General features: G+C 42.8%; 1 protein-coding gene across 1 annotated transcript in view; it reads left to right on the top strand.

Moving 5' to 3' along the window:
• CNTNAP5 (contactin associated protein family member 5) overlaps positions 1 to 13,949 on the top strand; it is a 354,415-nt gene that overhangs the window by 127,647 nt on the left and 212,819 nt on the right. The gene's annotated exons all lie outside the window — the stretch shown is intronic.

Below are 13,949 nucleotides of genomic sequence, written 5' to 3'. Positions count from 1 at the left end.
AATGAGCCAGTTCCATGTTGACCTCTATGTACATCTCTGGCAGTATATAAACGGCATTCAGTGCCACAGTGAAGCATAGCATCTACATTTTATGAGCACATAATTATTCATAACCATTTCTTATGAAGTTAGTTGTTTTTGGAGATATTGAAGCAAGATCTGTTACCCAGCAGATATCATACATCAATGGTAAGAGTTTAAAATCTTTAAAAAAATGTCCGCTAGACACTTGGACAACCCCCGTAACATAAGCTCATATTATCACACTGTGGCTGGTTGTGGATATTTTCCAGTTTTCTGTTACATTCCTGCAGAACAGAGCTCAAGACATAAGAAACACAACACTGGAAGATGTGACACCTGGGACCCCGAGTAATGTCTACTAGATTGTTTTATCTTATTATGTTCAGGTTCACTGGTTATTTAATTTAAGGTAATAAGAAACAGGTAGAGAAAAACACTGGTTGAGATCTCATATTAAAAATCTATCTATCTATCACTAAAAATCTTGTACTTGTATGCATACCACCCATATAGTAATGGCCACTGTTTCACGAAACCATTTAAATGAATAGGGATCTATCCATAGATTGTGCCTAAATTAGGTTCAGATAAAAGCACCAAGTAAGTTAAGCAAATTTAAAATTAGTCTGTAGCTGTTCTAGAAAATAAACAATCATTTTGTATATACTTTGCATTCCTTGTGTAGACCAACAAATCTCCATTCCATGACATTGCAGTTGTGCATCACACCTCTCCATCTGCCCTATCTTTCTCATAAGCTACGTACAATAGAAGAGGGGGCAGACAGAGGAGAGCAGTACATATTTTTTAGGATCAGACTACAAAAGGTTTGTTTGTAGTCTGTAACCTTGGCAACCATAAATATGTTGTTTGCATAAAGTGGTGAGGTATTTTCTTAGAATCAAAGATATTTGCAAAGTTTTCAGATGAACTGAAGCAATAAAATGTTTGGAATACCCTTTAACTCCAATAAAACTAAGTGAATTTTCAGAATAGTTTAGTCAATTGATGATTAAGATCAAGGATATAAAGAACAAACACATTTTCTTTTAGAATTTGTGTGCGTTCTCAGAAAATGTTAACTGAATGATTGTAATGTATTTGACAATACAGAGAAACAATAAGCTAAATGTAATAACACAACCCTGCAGCCGGGCTCAAGAAAAATATTATCAGCCCATAAAAAGCTTAATCAATGAATAAGAAAGGAGATATTAAAAATATTGATGTTATTGAGATGCCAGATAAAGCCAGAGTGTGGCTGCGAGCTGCTCGTGATCATGTAATAAACGATTCACAGAAATGTTATGTTTTCCAGAAGAAAATATAATCACATACAATTATATTTAAAAAGAAGAAAATCACCTGAAAACAAAATCATCTTTCTTATCTGAGGCTGAATCCACAGTTTCAGTTTATGTTTATTTTCTTTGATTGTTGTTTTTCAGTTACTAAAAACCAACTGTTTTCAGTGTTTGAAAAACAAATCTTATACAGTAGGATACATACTGACAGAATAAAAAGGCAGGAGGATGACAGAGGAACACAGTCGATTCTCATCACATTTTAGCCACAAAGATAACAAACTACAATACAATAAAAATAAGAGCAACCAATAGTAACTGCCAAACTACTGCCTCCTATGTACAAGATAAAAAAAATATATAATATTACTCACTAAATACAGAAATATTACTAGCATAATACTGATTCTATGTACAAGAATATAACTAATACAATACTGCCTCCTATGTACAAGAATATAACTACTATAATACTGCTCCTAAATACAAGAATATAACTACTATAATACTGCCTCCTATGTACAAGAATATAACTACTATAATACTGCTCCTATGTACAAGAATATAACTACTATAATACTGCCTCCTATGTACAATAATATAACTACTATAATACTGCTCCTATGTACAAGAATATCACTACTATAATACTGCTCCTATGTACAAGAATATAACTACTATAATACTGCTCCTATGTACAAGAATATAACTACTATAATACAGCTCCTATGTACAAGAATATAACTACTATAATACTGCTCCTATGTGCAAGAATACAACTACTATAATACTGCTCCTATGTACAAGAATATAACTACTATAATACTGTATCCTATGTACAAGAATATAACTACTATAATACTGCTCCTATGGACAAGAATATAACTACTATAATACTGCCTCCTATGTACAAGAATATAACTGCTATAATACTGCCTCCTATGTACAAGAATATAACTACTATAATACTGCCCCTATGTACAAGAATATAACTACTATAATACTGCTCCTATGTACAAGAATATAACTACTATAATTCTGCTCCTATGTACAAGAATATAACTACTATAATACTGCTCCTATGTACAAGAATATAACTACTATAATACTGCTCCTATGTACAAGAATATAACTACTATAATACTACTTCTATGTACAAGAATATAACTACTATAATACTGCTCCTATATACAGTCAGGTCCATAAATATTGGGACATCGACACAATTGTAACATTTCTGGCTCTATACACCACCACAATGGATTTGAAATGAAACGGGCAAGATGTGCTTTACCTGAAGACTGTCAGCTTTAATTTAAGGAAATTTACATCCAAATCAGGTGAACGGTGCAGGAATTACAACAGTTTGCATATGTGCCTCCCACTTGTTAAGGAACCAAAAGTAATGGGACAATTGGCTTCTCAGCTGTTCCGTGCCCAGGTGTGTGTTATTCCCTCATTATCCCAATTACAATGAGCAGATAGAAGGTCCAGAGTTCATTTCAAGTCTGCTATTTGCATTTGGAATCTGTTGCTGTCAACTCTCAAGATGAGATCGAAAGAGCTGTCACTATTAGAGATGGCCCGAACTATCCGACGGCGAACAGTTCCCGGCGAACATAGCTTGTTCGCGTTCGCCTCTGCCGGGCGAACACATGCGATGTTCGGTCCGCCCCCTATACATCATCATTGAGCAAACTTTGACCCTGTACCTCACAGTCAGCAGACACATTCCAGCCAATCAGCAGCATACCCTCCCTCCCAGACCCTCCCACCTCCTGCACAGCATCCATTTTAGATTCATTCTGAAGCTGCAGTCTTAGTGAGAGGAGGGAGACTGTAACTGCTGCTGATTTAATTGGGAAATCGATAGCTAGGCTAGTGAATTCAGTGTCCACTCCAGTCCTGAAAGACTCATCTGATCTCTGCTGTAAGGACAGCGTCCTGACAGCACCCCAAAAAGCCCTTTTTAGGGCTGCAACATTAGTCTGCTTTTTTTTTTCCCTTTATATACATATTGCAGTTGCCTGGCCTGCCTGTGTGTGAGGAGCTGCAGGCCCACAGACTGTAGTGTGCCCACTGCCAGTGCTCACCCCTGTCATTCCGTGTGGCACAGGACTTTGCTTAAAAAAAGGCACTTAATTTTTACACTTTAATCTAAGGTTAGTTGCCTGCCAGTGTGTGTCAGGCTGACTTCCACTGACTGTAGTGTGCCCACTGCCAGTGCCCACCACTCATACCGGCTGGCACAGGACTTTGCTTAAAAAAGGCATTTAATTTTTACACTTTAATGTAATTTCAGCTGCTTGCCTGCTGCTAGTGTGTGTCAGGCCGACTTCAACTGACTGTAGTGTGCCCACTGCCAGTGCCCACCCCTGTCATACCGAGTGGCACAGGACTTTGCTTAAAAAATAGGCACTTAATTTTTACACTTTAATCTAAGGTTAGTTGCCTGCCAGTGTGTGTCAGGCTGACTTCCACTGACTGTAGTGTGCCCACTGCCAGTGCCCACCACTCATACCGGCTGGCACAGGACTTTGCATAAAAAAGGCATTTAATTTTTACACTTTAGTGTAATTTCAGCTGCTTGCCTGCTGCTAGTGTGTGTCAGGCCGACTTCAACTGACTGTAGTGTGCCCACTGCCAGTGCCAACCACTGATACCGGGTGGCACAGTAGCTTGCCGATAAATAAGGCATTTAATTTTTAGACAGTAGTCTAAATTCAGTTGCTTGCCTGCTGCCAGTGTGTGTCAGGCCCGCTTCCACTGACTGTAGTGTGCCCACTGCCAGTGCCAACCACTGATACCGGGTGGCACAGTAGCTTGCCGATAAATAAGGCATTTAATTTTTAGACAGTAGTCTAAATTCAGTTGCTTGCCTGCTGCCAGTGTGTGTCAGGCCCTCTTCCACTGACTGTAGTGTGCCCACTGCCAGTGCCAACCACTCATACCGGGTGGCACAGTAGCTTGCCGATAAATAAGGCATTTAATTTTTACACTTTAGTGTAATTTCAGTTGCTTGCCTGCTGCCAGTGTGTGTCAGGCCCGCTTCTACTGACTGTAGTGTGCCCACTGCCAGTGCCAACCACTGATACCATCTCCCCGTTCGAAAAATCTATTCAATAAATGGCACCCAGATTGGGGACGTTAGAGGGATTAAACTGATGAGAATAGTACTACAGAAAATACCACTCATATCGGGTGTGACAGTAAATTGCACGGCGCAGACGCAGTCACCGTGGATAAAAACAAAGGGGAGGGAGCCAGCGTTTTTTTAACCATCTCCCCGTTCGAAAAATCAATTCAATTGACCTTTCGGGGACCCTTGGTGTTGTACGTGGCTGGGTGGAGGAAGAAACCTTCAATGACATCACCGGGACGTGGCTAGCTTGGTATCCAACCTTGTGCAAATGGGGAGTTTGCGGTTGTGCAAATGAACTGTTTGCGGTGCATTAAAAGGGGAGTTTGGTCTGTCAATGTCTGTGATGCGGGCGTAACCCTTACACTACCTGATCGATACAACATCATACCTGATCGTATACACACACTGGATGTTTTAAAGCACGTTATTCCAAACAATTTAGGAATGTTAGTTGATTTATGCCCTTTATGGATTAAAACCCGACTCTGCGTCCACTACGTAATTTTCCATGGGAGTTTTGCCATAGATCCCCCTCCGGCATGCCACAGTCCAGGTGTTAGACCCCTTGAAACAACTTTCTCATCACTATTGTGGCCAGAAAGAGTCCCTGTGGGTTTTAAAATTCGCCTGTCTATTGAAGTCTATGGCGGTTCGCCCGGTTCGCCAGTTCGCGAACATTTGCGGAAGTTCGCGTTCGCTGTTCGCGAACTGAAAATTTTATGTTCGCGACATCACTAGTCACTATCAGTGAAGCCATCATTAGGCTGAAAAAACACAACAAACCCATTAGAGAGATAGCAAAGACATTAGGCCTGGCCAAAACAACTGTTTGGAACATTCTTAAAAAGAAGGAACACACCGGTGAGCTCAGCAACACCAAAAGACCCAGAAGACCACGGAAAACAACTGTGGTAGATGACCGAAGAATTCTTTCCCTGGTGAAGAAAACACACTTCACAACAGTTGGCCAGATCAAGAACACTCTCCAGGAGGTAGGTGTATGTGTGTCAAAGTCAACAATCAAGAGAAGACTTCACCAGAGTGAATACAGAGGGTTCACCACAAGATGGAAACCATTGGTGAGCCTCAAAAAAGGCCAGATTAGAGTTTGCCAAACGACATCTAAAAAAGCCTTCACAGTTCTGGAACAACATCCTATGGACAGATGAGACCAAGATCAACTTGTACCAGAGTGATGGGAAGAGAAGAGTATGGAGAAGGAAAGAAACTGCTCATGATCCTAAGCATACCACCTCATCAGTGAAGCATGGTGGTGGTGGTGGTGTCATGGCGTGGGCATGTATGGCCGCCAATGGAACTGCTTCTCTTGTATTTGTTGATGATGTGACTGCTGACAGAAGCAGCAGGATGAATTCTGAAGTGTTTCGGGCAATATTATCTGCTCATATTCAGCCAAATGCTTCAGAACTCATTGGACGGCTCGTCACAGTGCAGATGGACAATGACCCAAAGCATACTGCAAAAGCAACCAAAGAGTTTTTTAAGGGAAAAAAGTGGAATGTTCTGCAATGGCCAAGTCAATCACCGGACCTGAATACGATTGAGCATGCATTTCACTTGCTGAAGACAAAATTGAAGGGAAAATGCCCAAGAACAAGCAGGATCTGAAGACAGTTGCAGCAGAGGGCCTGGCAGAGCATCACCAGGGATGAAACCCAGCGTCTGGTGATGTCTATGCATTCCAGACTTCAGGCTGTAAAAGACTGCAAAGGATTTGCAACCAAGTATTAAAAAGTGAAAGTTTGATTTATGATTATTATTCTGTCCCATTACTTTTGGCCCCTTAACAAGTGGGAGGCACATATGCGAACTGTTGTAATTCCTACACCGTTCACCTGATTTGGATGTAAATACCCTCAAATTAAAGCTGACAGTCTGCAGGTAAAGCACATCTTGTTCGTTTCATTTCAAATCCTTTGTGGTGGTGTATTGCCAAAAATTTTACAATTGGGTCAATGTCCCAATATTTATGGACCTGACTGTACAAGAATATAACTACTATAATACTGCTCCTGTGTACAAGAATATACAGTCAGGTCCATAAATATTGGGACATGGACACGATTATAACCTTTTTGGCTCTATACACCACCACAATGGATTTGAAATGAAACGAACAAGATGTGCTTTACCTGCAGACTGTCAGCTTTAATTTGAGGTATTTACATCCAAATCAGGTGAACGGTGCAGGAATTACAACAGTTTGCATATGTGCCTCCCACTTGTTAAGGGACCAAAAGTAATGGGACATAATAATAATCATAAATCAAACTTTCTCTTTTTAATACTTGGTTGCAATTCCTTTACAGTCAATTACAGCCTGAAGTCTGGTATGCAAAGACATCACCAGACGCTGGGTTTCATCCCTGGGGATGCTCTGCCCGGCCTCTACTGCAACTGTCTTCAGTTCCTGCTTGTTCTTGGGACATTTTCCCTTCAGTTTTGTCTTCAGCAAGTGAAATGCATGCTCAATCGGATTCAGGTCCGGTGATTGACTTGGCCATTGCATAACATTCCACTTCTTTCCCTTAAATAACTCTTTGGTTGCTTTTGCAGTATGCTTTGGGTCATTGTCCACCTGCACTGTGAAGCGCAGTCCAATGAGTTCTGAAGCATTTGGCTGGATATGAGCAGATAATATTGCCCGAAACACTTCAGAATTCATCCTGCTGCTTTTTTCAGCAGTCACATCATCAATAAATACAAGAGAAGCAGTTCCATTGGCAGCCATACATGCCCATGCCATGACACTACCACCACCATGCTTCACTGATGAGGTGGTATGCTTAGGATCATGAGCAGTTCCTTTCCTTCTCCATACTCTTCTCTTCCCATCACTCTGGTACAAGTTGATCTTGGTCTCAAATGTCCATAGGGTGTTGTTCCAGAACTGTGAAGGCTTTTTTAGATGTTGTTTGGCAAACTCTAATCTGGCCTTTTTTGAGGCTCACCAATGGTTTCCATCTTGTGGTGAACCCTCTGTATTCACTCTGGTGAAGTCTTCTCTTGATTGTTGACTTTGACACACATACACCTACCTCCTGGAGAGTGTTCTTGATTTGGCCAACTGTTGTGAAGGGTGTTTTCTTCACCAGGGAAAGAATTCTTCGGTCATCCACCACAGTTGTTTTCCGTGGTCTTCCGGGTCTTTGGTGTTGTTGAGCTCACCGGTGCGTTCCTTCTTTTTAAGAATGTTCCAAACAGTTGTTTTGGCCAGGCCTAATGTCTTTGCTATCTCTCTAATGGGTTTGTTGTGTTTTTTTCAGCCTAATGATGGCTTCACTGATAGTGATAGATCTTTGGATCTCATCTTGAGAGTTGACAGCAACAGATTCCAAATGCAAATAGCAGACTGTAAATGACCTCTGGACCTTTTATCTGCTCATTGTAATTGGGATAATGAGGGAATAACACATACCTGGCCATGGAACAGCCGAGAAGCCAATTGTCCCATTACTTTTGGTCCCTTAACAAGTGGGAGGCACAGATGCAAACTGTCAGTCTGCAGGTAAAGCACATCTTGTTCGTTTCATTTCAAATCCACTGTGGTGGTGTATAGAGCCAAAAATTTTAGAAATGTGTCGATGTCCCAATATTTATGGACCTGACTGTAACTACTATAATACTTCTCCTATATACAAGAATATAACTACTATAATACTGCTCCTATATACAAGAATATAACTACTATAATACTGCTCCTATATACAAGAATATAACTACTATAATACTGCTCCTATGTACAAGAATATAACTACTATAATACTGCCTCCTATGTACAAGAATATAACTACTATAATACTGCTCCTATGTACAAGAATATAACTACTATAATACTGCCTCCTATGTACAAGAATATAACTACTATAATACTGCTCCTATGTACAAGAATATAACTACTATAATACTGCCTCCTATGTACAAGAATATAACTACTATAATACTGCTCCTATGTACAAGAATATAACTGCTATAATACTGCCTCCTATGTACAAGAATATAACTACTATAATACTGCTCCTATGTACAAGAATAGAACTACTATAATACTGCTCCTATGTACAAGAATAGAACTACTATAATACTGCCCCTATGTACAAGAATATAACTACTATAATACTGCCCCTATGTACAAGAATATAACTACTATAATACTGCTCCTATGTACAAGAATATAACTACTATAATACTGCTCCTATGTACAAGAATATAACTACTATAATACTGCTCATATGTACAATTATATAACTACTGTAATGCTACCTATGGACATGCACAGTATATAACTGCTACACCAACACACTTTTATAATACTGTATATTTGCATGTCTATACAGGTAAAATATAAATGATGTTTTATCTGTTTTTATCCTGTAGGGTAAAGCTATAGGTAGTGGATATTTAGAGTCCAGGTTCACAAAGAGCAGCGCTATAGCTCTACTCACGGTGCTATTATCCAGGAGCAGGTGACATACTGTATGATGAGATCACAGAGCTGTTTACAAGTCTCCAGCTGGTATTTTAGTTATTGACAATCACAATAGGAGCTTCACAGTAATTGGTTTCAAAGCCATGGGTTCAGGTCTGGGATGATTTCAGGAACCTTGTACCATTATAAAAATCAACTTAAACAAGTAAAGATTCTAAAAAAAAGAGGCCTTTAGATATGGAAGGGAGCCCATGCCAACTGACCTTCCATGTGAATCACGGTAGAATGTTGCAAATTAAAGTCCCAAATCACCTTATGGCTGTTACCAAACTTCCAGCTGTGTCGCTTTTTACCTATTCCTTATAGGCAATAATTGGAATTGCCTCTTGGCCGTGATCTTACCAAGATTTATATTTTTACAAAATTTTCAATAAACTTGGTCAGGTAGCGAGAAAATGAAGCACATTGTGTAGATTTACTAACACAGCTGGAGTCATTTGCGCCAAATTTAGTAAAAGTTGTCCTTTGGACTAATTTGAAGGCAGAAAATGAGATCTACGCCATATAGAGGATAATATAAGGAGGAGCAGGTTTGTGTCAGCATTTACACTATTTCTAGCTTTGGCATATATATAAATCTGTCTAAAGTTTAGTTTTCGTCATTTCTGTCTCTACTAGATGGCTGTTCCAAAGTCTGACTGCTCTTACTGTAAAGAACCCTTCCCTATATTAATGTCCGCCAGATCTTCCTACACACATGTACAACTCCTGTGTTATAACTACTGTTGAGCGACTCAAAGTATCCGGAATAGAAATTCGATTTGCCCTGAAGCCGAATTTCCCCGTGCTTCGTGGTGACTAGTGATGATCGAGCATGCTCAGCCGAACACCTGTTCGGCTCGAAATCTCGATGCTCGGCACATGGCGGTACTCGGCCGAGTACCGCATGTGCTCGAGCGCTACGCAGCCAATAAACGTTCAGGGAGGTACTGGCACGCACTGTAATGCCGTAGCCATGTTTGCTACTGGCATTACAGTGATTGGCTGGCCGGAACGCGTCATCGGGTGCTATATAGCACTTGATGACACGTGTTCGGCTCAGTCTTAGTCAGGGAGAGCTGAGCATAGGAAGGGAAACACAGTGTAGGGAGTGTTATTGGAAGATTTTTATTACAAAAACTTTTCAGAGACCCAAAAGTCCTTTTAAGGACTATTGTGTGTGACAGCAGCAATATATATTTTTAGCGCATCCTGCGCTAAATAGCATCTAATAAGCCGCTCCGGACAGTTAAATTATCCCTGTCACATCTCCAGTGTAAAGTGTGCGCATCCAAAAAATATCAATGACATCCAATGTACTTTTTTCAATTGACGATGTCCCCTGCGGACAGTGACATTACCAGCGCCACATCTCCAGGGTGCGCCTAAAAATTGTATCTTAGACGCTTTGGACAGTGACATTACCAATGGTACATCTCCTGTATAACGTTTCTTCATCCCAAATACCTGTGACCTTCCCTGTAATTTTTCATTAGCCGCTGGTGACAGCATTGACATTATCTGCGGGATATCTTCTGTGTGACGTTTCCACATCCCAAATACCTTTTTACATTTTTTTGCACATACACTTCCAAATCCTACATTACTGTACGTGTGACAGACTTTCAAGCATATATAACATTTAATATGAAGAAGGCGAGCAGTAAGGGATGGGGAAGTGGCTGTGCTGCTGATGGCCGTGGCCCTGAGCACAAGAAAAATAGTCATCTAAAATACTTAGCTTCATATCCCAGTTTGCAGGGCGGCACAGGACACCACTCTTGAAGTCAGACCAGTGCGACCAGGTGGTCGGTTGGACTGCAGCAGAAAATGCTTCCAGTCGGTTAAGCACCACCCTGTTTTCCACCAAGTCCAGTCTCAATAGCCAGGAGTCTGGTCAACACAATCCTCACCCTGATCCTCCTTCCTCCCACCATGTACAGTCTAGCCAAACAAGTGATTCCACACTTGGATATTCCGAGGACCTCTTTTCATCGCCATTCCTTGATTTGACCCTTTCGCTAAGCACGCTTGAAGAGGGACATGAGATCTTGTGCCCTGATTCCCAACCTCTTGAGCATCCACAGTCACAAGAACATGACGATGGGGAATGGCAATTAGTGTTTAATGAGGTGGATGATGATGAGACACAGTTGCCAATGACTCAACCGCAATTACTGTCTCAAGAGGTTGATGATGAGGATGAGACACAGTTGTCAATCACTAAGGTTGTGGTTAGGTCAAAAAGTCAGGAGGATGAGCAGAGTGAAGAAGTGGAAGAGGAGTTGGTGGAGGATAAAGTCACTGACTCAACTTGGGAAGGTGGAAGCCGAGCGAGGACAGCAGTACAGAGGGGGAGGGATCTGCTGCACCGCAACAGAATGGAAGAGGCAGTGGGGTGGCAAAAGGGAGTAGGCGGGCCACACCAAACATGCCCGCAACTGTTCCACGGAACACCCCCTTGCGAGAACACCCCCTTGCGAAAATATCCCTAGGTGTTCCGCATTATGGCGCTTTTTTGAGGAAAGTGCGGACAAAAGAATTGTAATTTGCAACCTGTGCCATACAAAAATAAGCAGGAACATGAACACTAGCAACCTCACCACCACCAGTATGATCCGCCACATGGCATCAAAGCACCTTAATAGGTGGGCCAAACGCCTGGGTCCACAATCAGTGTCTATGGGTCACACCACTGCCTCCTCTTCCCCTGTGTTACGTCATGTGCTGGCCAATCCCCTGTCCAAGACGCAGGCCCAGATGCCTCCCGCCCTGCACCTGGACTTTCGCAAGCACCATCAGCGACCACATCCACTTTCGTGTCCCAGCGTAGCGTACAAATGTCCTTACCCCAGGCATTTTAACACAAGCGCAAATACCCAGCCACCCAGCAGCAGGCCATAGCACTAAATACGCAGCTTTCCAAATTACTGGCCCTGGAAATGTTGCCATTTAGGCTTGTGGACACTGAGGCCTTCCGCAGCCTCATGTCGGCGGCCGTCCCTCGTTACGCAGTCCCCAGCCGCCACAATTTTTCAAGGTGTGCCGTGCCCGCCTGACACCAACATGTGTCCCGAAACGTTACACGTGCCCTGACCAAAGCAGTTACTGGGAAGGTCCACTTAACCATGGACATGTGGACAAGTGCATTCAGCCAGGGACGCTACATTTTCCTGATGGCACACTGGGGGAATGTTGTGGAGGCCGGGAGTGAGTCGTACCCTGGGAGGGCACAGGTGTTACCAACGTCAAGGATTGCGGCCCATATGTCATTCAGGGTTTCTACCAACACCTACGTTAGTGGCTCCAACCCCCACTTCTCCTCCTCCACTTCCACCTCCGAATTATCCGCGTGCTGCACCAGTCAGTCATCAGTCAGTAGCTGGAAGCAGTGTAGCACTGCAGTGGGGAAGCGGCAACAGGCCGTGCTGAAGCTGATATGCTTAGGGGACAAACAGTACACCGCCGCAGAGCTGTGGCAGGGGATAAGGGAACAGACTGAGCTGTGGCTCTCGCCACTCAACATAGAACCAGGCATGGTTGTGTCTGATAATGGCCGTAACTTGGTGGTGGCTTTGGAGCTCGGCAAGCTCACACACATACCATGCCTAGCCCATGTCTTAAACTTAGTGGTTCAGCGGTCAAGGTGTGCTGCGTGTGTGCACATTTCCACAAGTCATCGACAGCTTCAGCCGGTCTGTCAACGCTGCAGCAGCGATTGAAATTGCCAGCTCACCGACTGTTGTGCGACATGAGCACGCACTGGAACTCCACGTTCCACATGTTGGCCAGGCTTTGTGAGCAGCAGAGGGCAGTAGTGGAATACCAGCTGCAACATGGTCGTCGCCTTTACAGTCAGCTCTTCACAATCGAGGAGTGGGCATGGATGTCTGACCTCTGTGAGGTTTTAAGAAACTTTGAGGAATCAGCACAGATGGTGAGCGGTGATAACGCTATTATCAGCGTAACCATCCCACTTCTGTGTCTACTCAAACGATTGCTGCTCACAATGAAGGTGGACACTTTGCTTGTGGAAGAGGTGGAAATGGGGTAAGACAGTACCCAGGGTGATAGCCAGACCACTCTCAGTTCGTCTTCTCAGCGTGAATTGGACGATGAGGAGGAGGAGCAGGAGACGGTTGCCTCCGCTACAGAGGGTAGTACCTATGGAAGTTTAATTCTATCTGTTCAGCGTGGATGGGCAGAAGAGGAGGAAGAGGATAAGGAGATTGAGAGTCATCCTCCTGATGACGACAGCGAAGTCTTGTCTTGTACTCTGGCACACATGGCTGACTTCATGTTAGGCTGCCTTTCCAGCGACCTGCACGTTATATGCATTTTAGACAACACCGAATACTGGTTGTTCACCCTTCTCGACCCCCGCTACAAAGAGAACTTCTCATCTCTTATTCCTGTGATGGAGAGGACGAGCAAAATGGTGCAATACCAGAAGATCCTTGTTGAAAAATTGCTCCAAAGATTTTCATCTGCCCTGCCACCAGCGTTTTGTCAGAGCGGGTATTTAGTGCTGCTGGTGGCATTATAACAGATAAGCGTATCCACCTGTCAACTGAAAATGCTGACAGTTTGACTCTTATAAAAATGAACAAGGCCTGGATTTCCCCTGACTTCTCGACTCCACCAGAGGAAAGCAGCTGAACATAAAGGCACTTTAAATGTGTTGTTTATAATATACTGAATACACTGTATTCCATGCACCCCTTCCACCACAAACAAGAGTATATGGTTGAATCTTCCTTTTCTCATCCTCCTCCTCCTCCTCTTTCATCATATCAACATGCTTATTTGTCACATATAATGCCCTCGCATATAATTTTTTAGAGGGTCAGCTCACCTGCAGGCCCGCACCTAAACTCTTTTACAGGGTCAGCTCACCAGCAGGCCCTCGCACCTAAAATCTTTTGCAGGGTCAGCTCACCAGCAGGCCCTAACCGTAAATCTTTTACAGGGTCAGCTCACCAGCAGGACC

Source organism: Bufo bufo, chromosome 7 (genome assembly GCF_905171765.1).
Source record: "Bufo bufo chromosome 7, aBufBuf1.1, whole genome shotgun sequence".
Taxonomy (NCBI): domain Eukaryota; kingdom Metazoa; phylum Chordata; class Amphibia; order Anura; family Bufonidae; genus Bufo; species Bufo bufo.
The sequence above is the reverse complement of the archived record's forward strand: the minus strand, read 5'-3'. Positions and strand labels throughout refer to the sequence as shown.